Source organism: Protopterus annectens, chromosome 4.part0, assembly GCF_019279795.1.
Source record: "Protopterus annectens isolate FY-2018-M chromosome 4.part0, PAN1.0, whole genome shotgun sequence".
NCBI lineage: Eukaryota > Metazoa > Chordata > Ceratodontiformes > Protopteridae > Protopterus > Protopterus annectens.
The window spans coordinates 154,545,179-154,566,237 of NC_056733.1; the positions used below are offsets into that span (position 1 = coordinate 154,545,179).

General features: G+C 36.1%; 1 protein-coding gene across 1 annotated transcript in view; it reads right to left on the reverse strand.

Moving 5' to 3' along the window:
- The window catches only part of DNAH9 (dynein axonemal heavy chain 9), a 3,419,770-nt gene that overhangs the window by 2,447,399 nt on the left and 951,312 nt on the right, over nucleotides 1-21,059 (reverse strand). The window lies entirely within an intron of this gene.

Consider the following 21,059-nt stretch of genomic DNA (forward strand, 5'->3'; position numbering starts at 1 on the left):
TCTCAGCTAGAGCGTCTTCTGCGTGGAGACATGCGTGAATGGGCGTACCTTTGTTGAAGGTTGTGCGTCAGGGCTGGTAACTTGGCACGTAAAAAAGCAACTACCAATCATTAGCAGACCAGAGTTCCGCTGTGGCGACACCTAACCAGGAAAAGCTGAAAGACACAAAGAGACCAAAATGCACAAACACCAAATAATAAATTACCGAAATGTACAAACATCAAATGACAAAACATTGATACTGACATTTCAAAAAAACACTTAAAAACCCAACACAGCAAAAGCCAAATAGTTTGTAAAAGGAAAACAGTTCTCTTTTATGATCTTATAGCAAAATTGCCAGCATCACATTCAGACCAAATCTTTTGAAACAGTAGTAGTACTGGTTAAAAACACAAAAAGAAAAATCTAACAAAGCTAGACTTTCCACTGTGTGATACCTTAAACCTCTTGCATCAGAGGCAACATGGGATATATGCAAATTACTCTTTAGGAATATCAAGTCTTTCAGCTAAATGGCAATTCTGAATGTCCATGACTTTTTCTTTTACTTTTAAGTCTATTTATGAACAATTTCAGGCCAATAAAGCCAAACCATCTAGCTGTGGACACGCATGTTTATGCCTGCTTATAGCATCATCAGCACAGCATAAGAGGAATGTTTGACTTTTGGAATGTTTACGGATATCGGTTGGGTATGACAACCCTGTGTTTCCAAGTGTCAAACATTCCTCTTAGGCTGTGCTGATGATGCCATAAGAAGGCAGAAACATGCATGTCCACAGCTAAAGGGTTTGGCTTTAATTGGCCTGAAATTGTCCATAAATAGATTTAAAATTAAAAGAAAAGTTATGGAGGGTAATTTACATATATCCCATGTTGCCTCTGATACAAGAGGTTTAAGGTATCACACAGTGCACAGTGGAAAGTCTAGCTTTGCTAGATTTTTTTTTGTGTGTGTGTTTTTAACCAACTGGTTTTCCTGTGTGACCTTTTTACTCATTGTAACAGTAGTAGTAATACACAAAAGGTTTTTATAAGACAAGGAATAGGATTAGCATGCATTATTAATGTGTAGTCTTATGGGGATGAAGACTTAACAATCAGAGGGTGGACAAAAGACAAGCCATAGTTCATACATGACTTTCTTCATATTCATTTTCTACTGGTTTGAGAAGAGTTATTTTTGTTACTGTAATGTATTACAGCAGAAAGTCAAATAGTTTTTCTATTTATTTACTTCATGTCTGCTGTCTCTCAAGCCTCCCATCACAGTCGAGTCTCTCTTCATTCCTGCACCATTGAAGACTCAGCAGAAATGAAGGTGAGAGCCACCCAGAGAAACCATTGTACAGAAAGCCATTGAGGTGGTTTCTGCCCTCACTTGCATTCTGGCAATGAGGGCATTTCTAAGTGATTTCTAACCCCTCCCCTGGTAGCTGATATAAGCACCCATGTCACCACAGAGTATTTTTCACATTCATTGTGCATGTTTGTACCCACACACCTTTAGTTTAGTGTATGAAGATCAGACTGTTGGTTTTATTCCTATTCCACTACTGGTGACTGGATTAATTTTCAAATTGTTGACACTGCAATGCAGTATTAGGGGCAGTTGCACTCTTGAGCATGCTAGCCTTTGGACAAAATATTAAATCAAGAGCCCACTTACTTCAGTTGGTGGCAGCTCAGGTGGATGTAAAAGTTTCCATGGCAAAGAGTAGGGGGTTGCTTTATTTGTTTAATATATATGTGTGTGTGTGTGTGTGTGTGTGTGTGTGTGTGTGTGTGTGTGTGTGTGTGTGTGTGTGTGTGCATTATTTACACATTATTCTACATTATTTACATATTTTTGCAACCCAATATCCATCCTGCTTACACAATTTTTACAATGTCTTCATCAGTAATACAACACAAATTTTACACATACTTCTACCATTCCTATTTCCTTAATTTTCACCTATATTCCCCAATGTCTTTTCTACAACCATTTACTTATTTCTGAAAATATATTGTTATCCCTTCCTTTTCTATTGCACAAAACTTCTTCACACCTTCTTTTCCATAATATCCAGATTTTAAAAAATATTTTACCCTATTTATTAATTTCCTCCTTCCTTTTTCACATTTATCATACAATATCACTTTCATATTAATTTCCTTGAAACCTCACCAACCATATATACTTTTAATTTTTTTCCAAAGAAGACTTATTCATTTTACATTCTAAAAAACAATGTTTAGCAGTTTACTCTGCTTTGCAGTTGTAACACATTATTTCTTCTATTGCTTTATATTTCATATTTCCCTTAACTCGTAACTTGTTAAAATTCCCCACAAAAAGTCCCTAGCTTTATGGAACTCTTCAAAACTTTTCTTTCCTTACTCTATTGCATTTCTATCATCATTAGAGAATTCACACTCCATGGATATACAAGAAAAAAAAATCTTGCACAATTCTCTTCATACCACTCATGCCTTTTCTCACTGCATTCATCACTTTTTAGTTCCCATTCCTTTACCTTATTTACATATTCCTCCCTTTCTTTCCATAATCACTTTTTCATCCCTTCTTTTCCTTGTTTTGACATCTATTATCTCCCATATTACAATGTTCCCACCACTTTATTCACCCTGTTATTCACACTATTAATAGCCAAAAAACAGGTGCATTGATACTTAAAAATGGGATTTTTCAGACCTATTATCCTTTATTCTTTTTTATTATATATTAAATAGGGTTCAGTTTCAGACGCCATATAAAACTGAAAAAAATCCTAGCAATTCCATTTTCCTGGAAACATATAAACTCAACCCAACATAAGCAAGTGTCCCTAAAGATGTATTTAACATATATACCATTTTATTATATGATAAATTAAAACTTTTCCGCAATGCAAGTATTTTATTTATTCCAGTTTCAGTATGTTTTCATATCTCCATATTATTATAAATTCCATTCATCATCTTTATTCTGACAATTTTCCTTTACTCAGTCTTAAACCCACCTTTTCATAACTTGTTAATTCTTATAAAACTTTGATTCATCCATCCTATATGTTTGCTGCTATAACCAAATCATCTGCATAAGACATACAGGTATCGCAATTTCCTTTCCCATCTTCCAACATAACTTAAAAGTTTGAATAATTGCATCATTACTAGAACAAAAATAAACATATTTAAGGGGCACTCCTGTAACTTGACTCCTGACCTCTTCTCCCATACATCCATTTACCATTACTTTCACCGAGAAGTTTTCACAAAAAGTTTCATAATGTCTACTATTTTTACTTATTTCATATGCTTCAAAAAATGTCTGCACCGCCTCATGGCTTATCATATGCATTCTCTGCAACACATGTAACCAATCTTACCTATTTTTTCAGTCAAGATCATACTTATTTTCTTTACTTCTATTAGCATTTCCTTTATTTCACCCCCTTTTACACCAAACAGATCATTTCCAATTACTTTATTCAACATTTGTTACATCCTTTTTATATTATTCTCATAAATATTTTATAATCAGTATTCCATAAGGTTGTAGCTGTCTAGTTTCTTATATCTTTCTTTTTTCCACATATGTTTTGTCACCCCACCACATATTTTCCTGTATAATCCCTTTATCTAACTATTCATTTAATTCTTTCCAGAAAACCACATTTTCTTCAATCTCCAGTCATGTGTAAAACTCGTAACTTAGTCCATCTAAGCCTGCTGATGATTTTTCTCCCTTCTTTTACTTCCTACATTTCTTCCATAGTAATCTCCCTTTTGCAGTACTGCTTCCGTACCCTCAGATATTTTAACACACTATTCCTGTTTCTCTGCTTCTTCCTTTTCAAACATTTTATTTACAAATTTTTCACTACTTCCATTATTTTTTCTGATAACATCTTACACAATCCTCCATCAAATAATGCATCCATTCTTCTTCTTTTAGCCTCACTTGTTTTCCTAAATAAGGTGATACCTCCTCATTCTTACCTTTTAAGAAAAAAATGTGCGCAAATAAGATTTTTAACTTTCTGTCTTTATCATACAACTTTTCTCTCTCTCTTATTTTGTTTCATTTTTTTCTCAGTTTCTACTTAAAGCTCTTCTGTTATTTCTCTATATCAAGTTTTCTTTTTCATTCTGTTTTCTACCATTAAAAGACTTTCTTATATACAAATTTTCATAAAATTCCTTCATTGTCATATGTTTTTCCCATAATTCCTCTCTTTTGTCTTACTAATTTCACCATTTGACCTTTTATATTATCTCATTATTCTCTCCTATTCTTGCCCATGCAGCTCGGTGATCAGAAAACCAAACAATTTCCACAGCTCCCATTTCTTCCATTCCATTCCAACATATTACATAATCTATCTCTCTCTATTTTAAAATATCCATCTTTGATAGGCCCAGTCTGTCTTTTTCCCACCTGTAGCTCACTACATTTTATACCTTCCTTCATTATTACTTTCATATCTTGTATTACTTTCCTGTTCTTTTTCCTTAAATTATAAAGTTTCTATCCTAATAATAAACATATTAACCAAAATATATTTTTAATAACTCAAACATATTTTCCTGTCTGTCATATCTGTGCATGCATCTTCTTCTTCTTCTTTCGGCTTTTCCCGGTTAGGGGTCACCACAGCAGATCACCTGTCCACTCATGATTGGCAGTGGAGTTTTACAGTGTTGAGTTGCCAGCCCGGCGCCCAACCCTCCACAGAAGGCACACACACGCACACACTCATACCTACGGCCAATTTAGAATGTCCAAAAAAACATCTGATAAATAACCTACACAAGACCCCGGAGCCAGATTTAATAAACTAGTCCTGTCCAGAAAAACAGGAGCAGGAGACAATACTTCTTAAGTTTTCAATTTTGTTTTGACAGGAAAATTAGGATAAACAGGATTTTTAATGACAAACAGTTCCCCAGGGATGGGTACATCATTCTGGTTAAGCTTGGGCACCTTCTCTGCCCCTTCTTCTAACAGTAAGAAAAGTGGCTCTCCCTTGTCCAATAAGGGGATCATAACAGCTGTAAAGGATATGGCTAACCCCCAGTTCATAATGACTGTATTGACAACACCAGAGGGATCCAAAGAAAAGATGAGTGGTTTGAGAAACCAAATTTGGCCACACCAGTCACCCACCTGTGGCTGAGGAAATTGCTTGCCTGCTGTGCTTGCAAATTATGTTTAGTTAACATTTTCTTTTTGTGGATGGAAGGACGACCAACAGTGGGATTGGTAGTTTTTTTCCATGGTCAAGCCAAAAAATTGTGCCACTTTCCTGGGACAACTAAGCAGTACAAGTCAGTAAAAATTCAAAAATAGTATTAAGTCACTTTTCCCAATAAAAACACAGTTAAAACACATTAAATAACTTGATTACAGAATATTTATATCAATGTTTATAACTCACAAACACAAAAGTGCAGTTATGTTTAAAAGTACAGCAAAGTTATGTGACAGACAATAAAAAAAAAGCATACTGCTAGTTTAAAAAGTACTTTCCCACACAGGAAAGTAGATTTAAACATTAAAATTAATATGCGGAAGGTTTTCCCAAAAGAGAACTCATCTGCCCAGTAATGAAACAGTACTTGTCAACCACTGATCCTCGAAAGCCCACAGAGGATTGCAGGAAAGTCTACACTGACTGACGTGCACTGAAGCTTTGGAAGCTGGTCAGCTGTTCTATCCCATGCAGGATATACCCCCAATGCTGTTCTATTATATGTGTGATATTACTCATATAGCTTAGGCTACTGCAGCAGATATCAATATGAACATCATTACACCTCTTCTTTTGGCATCTATCCTCCTAAGGACAGAATGCAATATGCCACAGCCGCTTCATACTGCTCCTAGTGGGCAAGTCTAGGTGTGATTGCAGAGTATCCTGGCGTTGCTCAGTTGCCACTGGTTCCATGCCCCCAAATGATACTCCACACTTGGGATGCTGTGGTCTAGGTGCAGAACTTTGCAATTGCCTGCACTAAACTTGAACTGACATCTTGTTGCCCACACAGGCTTTCTACATTCCTTTAAAAACTATGTTCCTTATACTTCACTGCTGCAATCATCATTTTGTTTACAATATCGAACTCTGTCCCATGATCACTCCAGTATGTCTGAAATGAACACAGAAATGTACTGATCCCATGGCTGATACTCAAGTACTGCATTAGTTACTTCACTTACACCAGACAATGTCACTCTTACCAAGCCCTCTGTTCTCTACCCTGTCATGCCACAGATCATTTCCTCAGTATTGATTCAATCCATCATCCCTACAGTTTTGTTTACTTCTGCAGAGGTCAGGTAAAAGGTCTTGGTGTAGTACAGTAACAATTGGCATGCTCTCCTGTCAGGTAACTGGCATGCTCCTGCCAGGTTTTTTATATCACTCAGTCAAAAAATGGATCTGGTTTGGCTGCCAGCTACTTCTGCCAACAAAATTATGTTGATTGTTTTTCAACAACTGATGTCTTCTGAGAAACAATTAGTCCTTACCCACAGGATTTTCTCCATGACTTCCCCTGCCACTCCTACTATAGAGCCAACAGGGCTATAGTCCCATGGAATGTTTTTACCAAATATTTCTACCATCTGCCAGTCCTCCACTACTCCTGCACTGGCCACTGATCTCCATCAAGGGAATCTGAGAATCAACTAGCACACTGCCCAGCTTTTTGAGTAACTTAGAAACAGCCAATACAGGTCTCTATATTTTATTGTCCTTTAAGTTAACCAGTTCTCTCCACATTCTACCTCCTTCCTGGTGTCTGTTCACTGTTCTCCCCATTCACCCTTGCCCACTTCACAGCACAGCACCCCCCTCACTTTTCCTTCTTAAAATTCTGGCAATGTGTTCATTCATTATCTCCAATTTTTCCACATTCATCCATGATCTCCCTCCACTCATACTCATCCTGGCTACATATGCCCCTTATTGTCTTCCATCTGCAATATGACTAAATAAAGAAAACAAATGGTTCCACTTCTTGACTCCTTAAAATAAATCTTTTTTGACATGCACATTTGCTGCAATTCTGCTAATCTCTCTTGTGGAGAACTCCCCCCTTTTCAACTGTTATATGGTACTCTGTCCTAATCATTAGACTTGCCTTCCTATGCAAATTTTTTCTCTTTTTGCATCTCCCTAAAGCTTTGCACACAGCCCTGTATACTGCATTTATACCCCAATTCCTATAATATATGCAGCCCTCCGTTTGCTTCCAGTTCCCAACACAGGTTTGACCATCTCACCTAACTCAATACACATCATCCCCTGGGTCTAGTTTAATTAATCAGCTTTTTAAAATGTAAAAAGTCACATGGTAGAGACTATATGATCATCATTTTAAAAAGCTGAATGGATTGTACTGAGATCACGGCACAGTGGTGACAGGGGAATGTGCCCTTTTCCCCACTGTAGTGTGATCTCAGAGTTGGTATATATAATTATCAGGGGATGGGATTTTTGCTGTTAGTGTCATTTTCTTGCTTTTTGACTTTTAAAATTTCGATCAGGTGGTCTTGACTACGTGAATGTTGACATTTTAAAAAGTCGATCAACTAAACTAGTTCTCCATACCCTGCAATCCCATACTGTCATCACTATCTTTAGTTTCGGTTACATCTCTGGTGCAGCACTGCACCAATGGGCTGAAAGCCAGCTGGCCCAGGATATCATGCTAACTATAAGGTCAACCAGAGAAGGTTAGAAAATATTGGTAAAAGAGAACGGAAATGTAATTTTCAAAGGAACAATGAAAAGACATCTATATGGTTCCCAACTATGCAACAAAGTACAAAAGGTTTAAGATTTCTACACGGCAGTGTTTGAATAAGTATTTATACCACAAGCAGAATTTGTTCTGCAGGTACATACCTGGCATTTCATGTACACAGCAAATGGTACAGGTATGATGGGTGAAAACATGTTTTGGGGGATGTAATATGTTGGCAGATGTTACAAATTCCAGAGTACTTTATCAGAAATGTTGTAAGAGTAAATGGTTGAAACTAGGACTATTATTCTTTTAAGCTGGAATATGGGATCTGAATTGCCCAGACAAAGTAAGGTCTTCATAATTTCAATACTACTGAGTGCCAAAAATGCAATTACTAGAAAATGGAAATCAAAATCTAAACCAATTGAAACTGAAGTGCTGAATATTGTAAAGGAGATAAAAAGAACTAGGTGAGATCTTTAGAAAAGGAAAGGCGCAAATTAGAAGAGTAAAATGTGAGAATAATAAAGATGAAAAATACAAAGCAATTGACCTACCCTATACCTAATGGAAATAAGGTTTGCTTTCTGCTGCATCCTAGAAACCTAGAATTTATAAAACTCAAAATAAGCTATAAAATAATAATAATAATAATATTAATAATAATAATATTAATAACAATAATAATAATATTAATAATAATAATATTATTAATAATAATAATAATAATAATGATGCAAAAACATTAGAGAAAAACAAGAAAAGCAATACTGGCATACAAACCAAAACTCAGATTTACTCAGTCTATTTCAGCAAATGTCTGGGACTAAAACACAGTGCCAGCGATATCCAAAGTACAAAAAAATAAATAAGCAACATGGCTACCATAATGCAGGTGGAATGTAACATCATTTAATGCAAACCATCATACATGTAAGAACAAATGAGGGCATTCAATGGTCATTATGTCTGCTGAGATTAGAAAGTAAAATAGTAAGGGATGTTCAACAAGACTGAAGGCATTGGTTAGGTGTCAGAAAATTAAATCTGTAAAGTTAACTTTATCTGTGCTGAATAGTATACCATCAGAAATGGTGTACAGAGCAGTCATTGTGCTTCTTGATGATGCAAAGTCGTGTTGGTTCTGAAATATTTTTTATGTACCCACTCATTTGAAAGCATACTATTTTTTCAAAGACTTGTATTTATTTTATTTATTTATTTCATTTTGATTACCGGGGAGGTCCACTGGACTTGGGGGCCCGTTTTCAGTGGAGGCCCGGGGAGAAAAGCTCAACAGAAACAACAATTTTAATTACAAGAAAAAGTTCAGACACAGATAACATTACAATTAACAGGTGGGCAGCTTAAGCATATAGTGCAAAAATGCTTTACTAGCTTATACATTTAGTATTTTAGGAGAGGTTAGAAGAGGATTAGGAAGGTATAGAGGTTAGCCTGAAGAGAAGGGGGGGCATAGTTGGAATTGTGTAGGTTGAAGACTGCAGTTGCATATCCTATTTAGATAAAGGTGGGAATAAAGTTGGGTTTTGAAGTTGTCTAGGTTGTTGCAGGTTCTTAGAGAGGTGGGTAGAGCATTCCATTTTTTAGCTAGGGTAAAGGATAAGAGAAGTTGACCTGCTGGGCGCTTTGGTTTTTGTACTGTTATCCGGTTTTGGTGAGAAGATCTAAGGATCTGAGGGGGGTATAGGGCTGAAGAATATTGGAAAGAGCAGGACAGTTAGTAGGATGGAACACTAATTTATGGGCTGTGGTGAGTTGGAGAAAGTTAAGATGATTGGGGAGTTCAAGCCAGTTTAGAGAGTGAAGGGATGTGCAGTGATGAGAGGAGGATTTGGATTTAGTGGCAAATTTGGAGATTTTTTGTAGCATTGTTCCAATTTGGAGGTAAGAGTAGATGATAGATTAGTGAGCAGAGGAGTGCCATATAGTAGAGAGGGAAGGAGGTAAGTAGAGGCAAGGGTTAGCCTAGTGGAAGGAGACAGAAAGTTGTTGTTTCTATACAGGAAGCCAAGTTTTATATGTGTTTTTTTGATGTTTAGCTGAATATGAGTATTGAATTTGAGCTGGTCATCAATTGTAACACCAAGAAGTTTAAAGGAGGTTACTATTTCAATCGTGGAGTTGTTAAGGCTGGTTATTTGGAAATAGTTTTTATCAAGAGATGAGGATTTGGAGGGAGAGAAGAGCAGGATCTTAGTTTTGTTGGCATTTAGGGAGAGGTGATTTTGGAACATCCAGTTTTCAGTGGTTGAAAATGCTGTTTGGGTTAGATCCTGGAGCTCTGTTAGGTTAGGGGCTTGGCAGATCAGAGTGGAATCATCAGCATATTGCACAATTATGGTGTTGGGGATGGCTTTATGAAAGTTGTTAATAAAGATATTGAACAGTAATGGGCCAAGAATGGAACCTTGAGGTACTCCGGTAGGAGTAGGAAGGAAGGTAGACATTGCTTGGCCCCATTTCACAGCTTGGGACCTGTTTGAGAGGTAGCTAGAGAACCAACAAAGAGCTTTTTGGCTAAGGTTGAGGTCAGAGAGATGGTTTAGAAGGAGGGAGTGGGAGATGGTGTCAAAAGCTTTGGATAGGTCTAGTAGAACCGATGATACCAAGTTACCGGAGTCACGTGCAGAGTTCACAGAATGAAGGAAGGAGAGAATGGCGGTGTTAGTACTGTGTCCTGGGTGGAAGCCGTGCTGGGTAGGAGAGAGTAGCTGGTGTTCAGTAAGGAAAGGCATGAGCTGTAGGTGGATACATTTTTCTAGGATTTTGGATATAGGGGAGAGGATGGCAATGGGACGGAAATTGGAGACATTACAATTTTTGCCCCCTTTGTGAATTGGAAGGATGAAAGCAGAACGCCAGAGTTTGGGTGCATAGGATTCAAGTAGAGACCTATTTATTAGAATGCTGATGGGTATAGCAATGGAGTCAGAAGCTATCTTTACAACGGAGGATGGGATGTTATCAGGGGCATTGGAGCAAGGCTTTAGTTTATAGAGCAGTTTCTTTATTAGGTCGGTGGGTACTGGTTTGAGGTCGAAAGTGGGTGGGGGTGAAAAGGGAAAGGAAGATTGATTGGGGGGTTGTTGTTGGTGAAAGTCTTGGTTAGTTCGGCGATAGAAGAGGTGAAGAAGGAATTGAATAGTGAGGCAATTTCTGGGTCAGATTTGCTGGTGTCAGGGCAGGGATTGTTTTTGTACCTGGTCTAAGGAGGGAGTTAATGGAGTTCCAGAACTGTTTGGGATTTCTTGTGTGGTTTTCTTGTAGTTTGATGTAGTAAGATTTTTTTATCAGTAATGACTATTTTTTGGCAAGGTTTCTTAGTTGTTTAAACTTAAGGAACATTTCAGGCTGTGTGTTTAAGGTAGGCTTTCCAGGTTTTTTTCCCTTTGAAGCATAATCTTTTTTGTCTCATTGGTGAGCCAAGGGGTGGTTTTAGTTTTGATTCTTTTTCTTCTTATTGGAGCTTAGGAGTTAAGGACAGTTAAGAATGTGGAGTTGAAATAGTCAACAGCTTCGTCTAGAGGCAGAGTTTTTAGGGGTTCCAGTTAGTTAGCTTAAGGAAGTTTGAGAAAGAATTTTGATTAAAGTTAATTAGGTTACGAGTTTGAAGTGGTGAGAGAGAGAGGGGAGGAGGGAGTGGCTCGAATGGAGAAGGCAGGGAGGTGGTCTCTTAATGGGTCAGTATTGACACCAGATTTTATAACTTTGTTAGGATGCGATACTAGTACCCAGTCAAGTATGGTGCCAGGGGGGTAGTTTTGTTAGGTCTAGTAATGGAGTTAGTAAGTTCAGTGAAGTTGAATAGGTTGATAGTTATGGAGGGATTAGGGTTACTGATTTTTCCCCAGTCAATGTTTACATCTCCCAAAATATAGGTTTCTAGTTTAATGTTAGACGAGGACCATGAGAGGATGTCTTCCAAAGTATTGGTATTGTTACCAGGAGGAATGTAGAGGGAAATAATACAGATGCTTTTGTGGTTGTTTATTTTTAGTATGCCAATAACTAGTTTTGCATTATTAAAAGAGGGGATGGTGTTAGGGTATGGGGTCATAGTTCTATTAGTGTGGTCAGATTGGAGAGAATGAAATCCTGGAGGTAGGAATTCAGCATCATTAATGTGAGGTTTTAGCCAGGTTTCAGAGATGGCTGCTATGTCTGGGGAGTTATGGGTGAGACAGGCATGGAAGAGTGTTAATTTATTTTTTAAACTTTGTGCCTTGATTGTGAGGAACTTGAGGTTTTTAATGAGTAGTTTTATTGTTGGTGCAAGGCTGATTTGTAGGAGAGAAGTTTGGACCTGGATTGGGGTGTATATCACCAGCTAAATTAAGGCAAGTACAATTGGGGATATGTTTATTAGATTTGTGTTTTGATAGATTATACTGGTAGTGAGTTGGTTTAAGTTTGTAGTTGCTGTTAGAGATTGGAAAAAGTTTTATTTTTAAGAGAAGGAGAGGGTGGGAGGGAACTAAAGATGCTGAGAGGTTGTGGAAGTGGGATGTGTGGTGGTGCTGGGGAGTCAAACGGGGAGAGAGCACATGTGAGTTAGTATAGGAGGTTAAATTGTATAGTGATAGTAGAAGCAAGATGAAGGGAGAGAAGAGAAGGACTTTGGAAGGAAGGCTGAGCATGGTAATGGAAGACAGTTAATGTTAAAAGAGAAGGTGATATGAGATTGTGTGTTGAGGGTGTGGTATACAGAAGTAGGTAGAGTGGAGAAAGTGGGAGGGTGGAGGGTGTATCCCGATTGGCTGGAGAAGAGGGAATGCCTAATAGTAAGGTGTATCCTGATTGGTTGGGGAGGGGGGTAGGACTATTGGGCCAAGGATAAATGTAGAGCCACTGGGGGTGGGTGGAAATTGGGGGCAGGGTAGGGGAGCAGAGTGAGCCCACAGGACGAATGGAGCGGAAAGAGCCAAGAAGGCGGGAAGACCCAAAAACAATCAGTGACCTGAGGCAGGAGGAGAACTACTGCAGGGGTGCAGGTATATGGATTACAAACTTTTTTTTGTACTAAAAACTCTTAGTTTCTTAATTTGTTGGGGAAAACCTTCTAGTAAAACAAGTATATGTGTATGGAGAGATAAAAGTACAGCTTTCTTGGTGAGGGGCAGAGACACTTTCTAAAACAGGTATGTGTGTGGAGAGATAGAATTACAGCTTTCTTGGTGAGGGGCAGAGACACTTTCTAGGTAGAGTTAGTTAGTGGAGAGTAAGGGGGAAGTTATTGCTGGGCTTAATTATTAGGAGTATGCTGCCACCTAGTGGAAAAAGGAGGGAGGTGCACTGTGAGGAGATGAGGTTCCACTTAGAGGTTCGATATATAGAAGTTAGATAGAGGTAATTATGGGGAGTAGACTGTAAGCCAAGGATGGAGTTGAGGGGGGCCTGTGCAGTGACCACTGGTAGGCTGCTTTCACGCGTACCAAAGTAGAATGCTGCTCATGTAAAGTAGATGCTAGAAAAACATATGTAAGACAGAGTACATACACTGAGTCTCTTTAGGGAGATAGGGTCCCAGTAAACTTAATATAGATCAAGCAGACTGTCCACCGCTGTCTTCTCTTTGAAAGGAAGGATATTCTGTTTGGTAGTGAAGAAGGGGAAAAACACCTTGGGGAGCGGCTGAAAAGAAGAGTGAGAAAAAAAAAAAAACCAAATAGAAAAATGGAGTAGGGGAAAAAATAGTGAAGAGGGAGAGAGCAGAAAGTAGTGAATGCAGAATAGAGGAGGGAGTTTGTAGTGTGGAGTAAAGTGGTAGAGAGGAAAGATAAAAAGTAAGGTGGAAACAATAGAGTAGAAGGTCTACAGGTTATAATAAACTTCATTTAGTAATTTGACAAGCAAACAAATGATAGGTAACAGGTTTACATATGTATTAGAGCAATCAGAGACTGTTTTAAATATTCAAATAGCAGTAATTAAAGCAAAAATATTCCTAGGTGGGAGAAAAATAATCCAAAACAGTATTTACAATAGAAGGAAAAGCAGTTTATACATTCAATTAATCACATGAAGGCTTTTAGTTAAGTCAGGCCTTAGTGAATAGCAATATCTAAATACATGAACAAGCTATTATTATCAGCAATCATTAAGAACATGCCAGGATACTAGCTAGATTTTGGTGCAGCGTCTAATGTTGCTTAACAGACGCCTCAGTAAGGCTCGCTAGATTATCAGCATTGAGCAGCTTAGTAGACACAAACAGGCTTACACTAAGCCAAGAAAGAAGAGGCGGGCAATGTGGAAGCAATAGGATCATGAAAGTATAGTTATCAACAATCAAATTAAACACACCAGGATACTAACGTTGTTGGCCGCGACTAAATGCTGCTAGACAAAGACGCCTCAATAAGGTTAACATCTAATGCTGCTAGAAAGACGCTTCAAAGGTTCGCTATTATATTAGTATTATAACCATTCCATTACAGCACTTCATTACAAATTCTACACTTAATAGACATAAAACAGGCTTGTACTAAGCCATTAATAAATACTCCAGGACACTAGCATTGTTGGCGGCGACTAATGCTGCTTGAAAAAGACGCCTCAATAAGGTTAGCATCTAATGTTGGTTGAAAGACACCTCTAGGAGGTTCGCTATTATATTAGTATTATAACCACTACATTACAACACTTTAGTACAAATTCTGAGCTTAACAGACACAGCAGGCTTGCACTATGCCAAAAATAAGTGGCGGGCAATGGGGAAGCAATAGGATCATGTACTATAGGTACCGACAATTAATTAAACACACCAGGACACTAGCATTGTTTGCGGCATCTAATGCTGCTTAACAGAACGCCACAATAAGGTTCGCTATTATAACAGCATTGTAACCCCCATATTATAGTTGTAACAGCTTAACTTACACAAACAGACTAGTACTAATATGTAGCATGGATATTGGCTAGAAATAATTTGGTGGCTCTTATTTGCCAATTTTGAGAATAGGCTTTAAAACTGCTTGTTTCCATGGTTTGGACATGACATTATTGATTAGGCATAGATTGTATAGCTGTTGTAGAGGTAAAATAATGTGATTTTTCCACAGAGGAGATGAACCACTGTTGTATACAGTCATCTCCTGTAAGGCTATTTGCTGGGATTTCTTCAATTTTTTCTTAATAATCTTGAAACATAAGGATGAGGTATAAAGCAGTAGCTAGGAAAATGTTGTTTGAGTTACAGTTTGGAGAAGCTCAGAGAATTTGTTGAAGTCTATAGGTAAAAATGCTGTGGCAAAGTTGTTCTGATCTCTTAGTGGACTTTGTAGAAGCAATGACTTATCACTTGACTGACAATGTTCCAAAACTGCTTTTGATTGTGCTGAAGGCCATTCTGGCATAACTGAAGGTATACAGCTTTAGGTTTCTGCTTGCTTTATAGTTAAGTTTCTACAAGTTGCAACTGTTCCTTTCCTGCCCTGGGGGATTGCTTTATACTGCTTCTAGGTAGAATCTATTAATCTTCTAGGGCATTCTTAATTCTCTGGATATCCAAAGGTTTTACTTAGTCCTATAACTCTAAGGAAGTGCACATTTCATAGAAGTAGTAGTAGCAGGTTTGTTAGTGCTGATGCCACTTTTGCATGGCTACAATTTCGATGATTGCCACATGAATTGATGCCTGATGTAAAGCTGTAATATTATCAAGGATTTGGGTCTAAAGCCTATTAGTTTGGGAGGGTAGGGGTTTCCAGAAAGATAATAAGGTTAAATATAATTGGATAGGGGTCATAGAAAACAGGAGGAAGTTAGGAGATATACAAGATGTTATTAGAATGTTGGTACATAGGAGGATAAGGAGTGAGCAGTTACCTAATTTACAGTTAGGTCTTGCAGGTTTTGTAATAAGATTGATAAGGCCACTGCCAGTGAAACAGTCTTCTACAACATTTTTGGCTGGACCAAGTAGATTAAATTAACATCTCACAAATTAGAATATCTTTGAATAGTTTGGAAGTCTGGAGTACTTGATCTAATAGTGTCTCGAATTTGTCATAGTTAGGTTTATTTCCCAAGGCAAATAGAATGTGGTTTACATGAACCAGTTAAGTATTGACTGAAAGCCAAATACGGTCATTTTCATTCCTTGATATGCTTTAGCCTCTGATCAAATTTAATAGCGTACATTGTTTATTATTATTAAGAAAATAGCTCCTCTTCCTACAAATATGCAATTGCAACCTGAAAAGAGTGGGAAGTGATGGCTCAAATTATAAGTGTTAACTTTGAGTCTTATACCATAACTCCTAGTCATCTTGGTTATAGTCATTTATTTATTAACTGGGTTAATAGCCTCTTTTCAGGGGAGACCTGAGGTGGGATTTATACTACTAGAGGAAATTTGTTTAGGGCATCAGGCAACTTCCACTACTCATCATTCCTGAGAGTGGGGCCCATTTTGGAGGAGCATTTCCTGTTTCCATTCCAGGCACAGAGGCAGAATGGAGAAACAGTAAGGCAGATGGAGTGAGAAGGAGATGATGGAGTGGTGAAAGAAATGAAGGAGAAAGTAAATATTGAGACATGAGAATGTGTGCAGGATTCTGAGCAAATGTTTCAAAGAAACTTGTTTAATGGAGATGAGTCAGTAAATGATGGATGTATAATTGCAACCCTCTGGTCAGGAGGGTTGAAGATTGATTTACTTAAAGAAATGGTGGTGCAGAGTGAGCATGAAAATGAAGGAGATGTTTCCTGGGGGGAGGGGGCAAAGTGGAAAAAATACAAAAGGACTTTGCAGACACAGTCCTGAAGAAGAGTGGCAAGATGGAAAAGAAAACATATGCAAAGAAAGTAAAAGAAGGCAGAAGTGGAGTAGCAGAAAAGACAGAAGAAAATGAAAAACAGAAGCACATGGTAAGGATTCAAAGTAAAGAAGACAAAGAAATGGACAAGTATGAACTGTGGGACAATTTAATAGCTCCTCTGGGTGTAAAAGCACACGAGCTAAGAGCATTTACTGTTATTAACAAAGGGATATATTGTGACATTATATTTGAGACAGTTTTCCAATGGAAAATTTTCTTGTAGAGTATGAAAAAAAAGAAACGGTGTAGAGAGAGACTTTGAAACAACATTTGAGAACTGTATGTAAAGAAGTACTGGATACTGCAAAAGTTTATGAAAAAGAAGTTCATGAACTGATGGCTGGGATTGTGATATTGTGTTAAAAATAGAAGGAGAAAAGGCTGCATATATACCAAGCATGATAAATGTGGAATACTGGGGACAATCTAAATCATGTTTTATGTGTGTGTGTGTGTGTGTGTGTGTGTGTGTGTGTGTGTGTGTGTGTGTGTGTGTGGAAAAGAATGACATTTAATAAGTAACTGTGACAAAAGAAAATGCTACATTTATGGAAAAACGTGGCATAACAAAAAGTGTGAATTGATGTGTTATAAATGTAAGAAAATTGGACATTATTGAATGGATTGCAAAAATGAAAATAACAGTAAAGAAAGAGAAGAAAATGAACAAAGAAGAAATTTTAGAAGATGAGAAAAAATAATAAAGAGGACATAGAAGGGTCTGTAATAAGTGATAAAGAAGAAACTGGGAAGTAGTAAAAGAAAAAAACATAAATCTATTGGTAAAAGGGTAAAAGACAGGAAAAGAAAATTTAAATGGATAAGTACAAAAGAAATAAAGAAAGGAAATGGATGAAAAATAATATATAGGTTCATAGGTGTGTACTAGGCTAATGGCCCTAGAGCCTTTACAAGCCTAGCCCATAGGATTACTCTGGCATCGTGCCACCTGATCTTAGTTCCCAGTGCCTATGTTGAGTAGAGACACTGGAGTGATCTCTGGGGTGAATTTTCTATTTCCCATCCACTCATCAAGATTTCGCTTGAAGAAGGCCAGTGAGGTGCTCTGTTTGATATGTATGGGAAGTCTATTCCATATGGGCAGTCTCTGGGTTATGAACCTAACCCTCCAGCATGTTCTGTTGATTGTGGTAATGAGGTTGAAGTCTCTAGAGTGTGTGGTGTGGAGGGATTGTGATTTTTTTTTAAATCTAGCATTTCTAACAGAGCTGGGTCAGACATGGCTTTGTAAGTCAAGCAGAGATCGCCTCTTAGGTGATATGCAACAGAGAATAGTTGTTTTTTTGAGTCTGTCCATATAGGACAAGTGCTTAAGGCCTAGGATCATATACAGCTAATCATTGGGGGTTGCTATAATCATTAATATGTTCTGACTCACAGACACAAGGTACAGTGTTTCTCACCTTTGGGAAGGAAATTGGCTAGGCTTCAAATGACCTATTAAGAAAACTAGCCTAGTAATTAGCTATGAACTAAAGAAACAATGAATTTAAGAAAAAGAGAAAATGAAAATTTTAGAGTGCTTTCAGTAAATGTGAATAGTGTTAAGGATATAGTAAGAAGACTCAGAATTTTGGAGTGGTGCAATACATGTGATGTAGCTGTAATTGTATTAGAAGACACAAACTTTTTAACAAATGAAGAAAGATTACATAGAGAGAAACTATGGGGAGGAAAGATAATCTGAATATGGAAAATGAGAGATGCTCTGGAATAGCTATATTCTGCAGAAGTACAATAAAGATATTAGATGTAACTTTATCAAAAATGGGAAGATTAACCACTGTAGATTTAAAAAGAAAGAACAAGTACATAGAATTATAACATTATATACTTTTACTAATTGTAAAGAAAATGAAAGCTTATTTCATCAGACTTTAGACTATGTAGTGATAGCTATGAATATTATAACAGGAGACTTTAATTGTGATATTAAGAGGCAAGCATGAAAAGAAAGGAAATGAAGTAAGAAAATGTTAGAAATTATAAGACATAGTAAGTTAAAACGTTGGGACAAAAAATCATGGACTTACAAAAGGAGTATGTATAGAACTGAAACAAATAATTTTATAGCATCAGAAGGTTTAGTTCTAAAATGTGATGTAGTTGAAACAGGATTTTCTGATCATTTTGCAATATGGCTAGAGATAAAGGAAAAACAAGGAATATATAAAAATAGGCAAAGGAATACACAAGATAAATGAGAACACACCGAATGAAGAAGGAAAGAGATTAGTAATACAGTTAAGGAAAGATCATATTACTATGAGAACATTTTATAAAAACTGGTCTGAATGGTGGATGATATTTAGGGAAAATTATATATATATTTTTTACAATGGCAAGATGATTTGACAAAAGTACAGAAAGAAAAATATAAAACATATAATGATCTCTATGAAGACTTATAATTATAGAAAGTACTTTGACAATGGAAAAGAATTGTATGAAAGAAATCAAGAAAAATACAAGAACTGTTATATAAGCAAAGGTAGTTTTACAAGGAAAAAGAGAAGTATTGAGTTACTTAAGCAGATTAGTAAATTAAGATGGTAGTGTAATGAGAGAAGCAAAAAATATAAAAGAAGAAATAGAAAGAACTCACAAAAATGTTATGAATAATATTGTATAACATGTACAAAATGTTTAAATAAAAAAGGTAGTGAAAAAACATGGAAAGTAAAAAAAGTTAATAGAAAAAGATAAATAGTTAGAAAAGGATATATTTTTAAATGAGCTAGATAAAGTATTTAGACAAGTAAATATAGATTCAGCTTCAGGACCAGATGGAAAAGGGTATGAAATGCATACAAATTTAAGGGATTGGCAAATAATATTTTTAAAGATTTTAAATGAATGGTTAAATGAAGGTTTTTATATATAAAGAATTTTGTAGCAGAATATTTAAATTCATATGGAAAAGGAAGATAGAAGGCAAACTGGAAACTGATAGTATTTAATAGTAATGATAAGATCTTCATGAAAATAATATAAAAGAGATTTGAAACTGAAATGAAACACATTATGGAAGGCAGTATATATATATATATATATATATATATATATATATATATATATATATATATATAATATGAAGGGGAAGAGCTGTCAAGAATTTTTAAAGATAGTTAGAGAAATTGTGGATGATATTATGAATAGAAAAGTGAAAATCATGATAGGAGAACTTAATAAACAATTTGACACAAATGAACAGGAAATCATTTTTATTTAATTTTATTTAACATTTGTTTACCAGGAAAGTCCAACTTGAAACAAGTCAATTTTCAGTGTAGGCCTGGTGTGAAACACTCCAGACGCAAGTCTTTGAAACATTTGGGTTATAATGAAAAAATATAAGTGAAGAAGTTAGGAAATTATGTATGTCATCATATAGTAATAAAAAGGTAAAAATACTTGTAAATGGCTGGTTAAGCCAAGAGGTATATATGAAGAGTGATATAAAACAAAGAAGTTGTATACTCTTTGCATTAGTTATGAATGAGATAGTATGTGAAATAAATTACAAAATTAAAGAGGCAGGGTATATAACACCTAAAGGGTTAAGAATTCCAGTTCTGCTAACATATGCAAATGACATTAAAATAATTGCAAAAAACAAAATGTGGATAAAGGAAGTAATAATTTACACAAATGAGTATCTAGAGATGATACTGATAACTTTAAATAAAGAGAAAAGTAAAATTTTAGGTGATGTAATATATATTGGAGATATATATTTTATAATGAATGAATGAAATTTCTGTATTAGGTGTAACATTTGGGAATAAAAATGCAAGCAGAATTCAATGGGGAAAAGAAAATAAATAAAACAAACCTGTCTTTCCTGGAGAATGTATAAATTATCATTCAAAAAAATGGCTTATTTGATAAATTCAGTACTGCTGGGAAAAACAGCATGAGTAGCAAGTGTATTTATCTTGCCAACAGTATTTGAAAAGGAATTATTGCAGATTTTTCTTTTATATAGGATTCAAGATTGAACCCTGTAAACAGAAGTTTTATATGAAAATAGAGGAGGAGGTTTAGGGCTAATTAACCCAGTGGTATATGCTGCTTCATTAAATTTGTACAAGTGTTGAAGTGGATAGATGAAAAATATGAGAGAGTAGTAGTAAAATTGTATAAATATAAGTACGACAAATTTTAAGGCATGGTATAAAGAGCAAAAGAAAAAAAGTATGTATAAATGAAGAAATAAAATGTTACCAAGAAAAAATATTTTGACAAAAATAAAAATTGATGGTATAGAAAAAGATAGAAAGGTATGGTACAAGAATATGATGATAAAACATTATTATGTAAAACCATGGGGAAATCTAACAGATGAAAAAAATAAAGATATAAAAATTAGAAGCAAATGGTGTAATCAGAAAGTAGAATGCCTATACATTTTTCTGGAGACTGGTAATAGATAAATTGCCAGCA